Source organism: Propithecus coquereli, unplaced genomic scaffold (genome assembly GCF_000956105.1).
Source record: "Propithecus coquereli isolate 6110/MARCELLA unplaced genomic scaffold, Pcoq_1.0 Scaffold124, whole genome shotgun sequence".
Lineage (NCBI taxonomy): Eukaryota > Metazoa > Chordata > Mammalia > Primates > Indriidae > Propithecus > Propithecus coquereli.
The window spans coordinates 2,324,932-2,326,772 of record NW_012136525.1 but is presented as its reverse complement, the minus strand read 5'-3'; the positions used below and the strand labels follow the sequence as shown (position 1 = coordinate 2,326,772).

The following is a 1,841-nucleotide window of genomic DNA, read 5'->3' as shown; positions in this document are numbered from 1 at the left end:
TACTTAAAGCATTCAGAGTTTGGTTGGCTATTTAAATTTTCTTGGGAGATGTATTAGTTATTTCTTGCCTCATAAATGCCACTCCAAAATTTAGTGCTTAAAACAATGACTGATTATTTCTCATGATCGTGCAGGTTGTCAATATGGGTGGTTCTGCTGTACTCACCTGAGAACATTCATGGGGCAGCCTGCAGTCATCTGATGGCTCAACCAGGGCTGGAATGTTACATGGTGGTCTCAATAACACATCTGGCTGTTGGCTAGGGTGGCTCAGTTCTCCAGGTGGAGAATTCTTCCGTAGGCTTGTCTGGTCTTCATCATAGCATGATGGTCTCAGGGCGTCAAAAGGGAAAGAGCAGCAACTGCAAGGCCTCCGAAGACCAAGTCTCTGGATCTCATACAATCTCGTTTCTGACACCTGTTATTGGTCAAAGCAAATTATTTATTTTACAATGTGCTGCCTTTGAACACCCCCTGCACAAAGTCGGGGGTCTGTTTCTGGCTTTCTACTTGGTTTCATTTATCTTTTTGTCTATCCCATGTGTTTTGCATAACTGAGGCCACCTGCCCCTGTGGGCTGCCTTCCTGGCTGGCACCGGCCTCAGGGGCTTTGTGACAACCCTTACACCCAAGGCTAAAATGTCTTAGGGGGTTGGTGGAGATACTGCAGGCTGCTGCATAGTGAGTGCCCCATGTGTGCCTCTGTACATTCCTCTGCCCTCCAGAAGTGGCCTGAGGTGCACTGGGAGTTCACCGTAAGTCCCTTTACCCTAAATCCTTTCACTGTAAGTCCCTAGCTGTCATCTCTTGGTGGTGATCAGCAAGAGACTGCAGGTTCAGTTGAACATGGCATGGGGTGACATTGGCAAGGAGGGGAGGTGAGACTTGGGCTTTGGCTTTGAGCAATTTAAGGGCCACGGTGTACTTGACAGGAACTGGCTTCAGTCTGGAGTTGCACGAGTTTAACTCCTGGAAAAAAAATTATTTATTTTGGAAACTTATAAGCCCAACTCAGCATCAAGGGTGTGAAGAAATAGACTCCATCTCTAGATGGGAAGAGAAGAAATGACACATTGCAAAGAGATGTTGAGGACCATTATCATGGTGATCAATTGCAGTAGCCTTTAAGATTGCTTCCAGGATTTATGTAGAATGCTTTACGGTCTTTCTTATATCAACTGAAATAGGAATCCATTGCAATTGAGACACTTTCTGGCCTTGAAATTTAAAGATATTCTAGAGACAGGCAAACTATTCTAGGTCAAAGTTTCCTCTAGTGGAAACTGTACAACTGGGTTTTATTCAATCTACCCATTTCTTTTGCTTAGGAATACATGGTCTCTGCAGACACTGCTTCTGAATCAAAGGGCTGGAGTTCCCTTGAGATCCTGAAACCATCTTTGATTCTCTACTCACCATCTTGGATATTCGTATAGGAAAACAAACTCTCACTTGTTCAAACAATAGATGAACATTATTAAAGTTTGGACATCCTAGACATTGCGCAGCAGCCTTGTATTTTAAAGAAAAGAAAAAAGAAAAGAAAAGAAAAGGAAAGGAAAGAAAAGAAATAGTTGAATTGTGGGAGAAACCCACTTACAACCTCAGGATAAGATGCTTAAACACCTTGTCCTAGGAATTCTAGCACACTGTACATTTATTCTATGGCTAAGGCAATGGTCCCTTGTTTTGAGGAAGGGCTGCCATGCAGGGCCATATCTTTTGTTCTTCTCTAAGCTCTACTCTAGATGAATTTTGTAACAATCTGGGAACTCATTCCCTGATCCCTGTGGAATGGCTTAATCTAAATGTCACAAAGAAAGAAAATTTTTGGCTCAAGT

At 43.0% G+C, this 1,841-nt stretch overlaps 1 protein-coding gene across 1 annotated transcript in view; it reads left to right on the top strand.

Moving 5' to 3' along the window:
* Window positions 1-1,491, top strand: part of PEX5 (peroxisomal biogenesis factor 5) — a 56,363-nt gene extending 54,872 nt beyond the window's left edge. Inside the window, exon 18 of the mRNA XM_012637912.1 lies at window positions 1,329-1,491. The gene's annotated coding sequence lies outside the window, so the exon portion shown is untranslated. The remainder of the gene's footprint in view (window positions 1-1,328) is intronic.
* The last annotated feature ends 350 nt before the right edge of the window (window positions 1,492-1,841 follow it).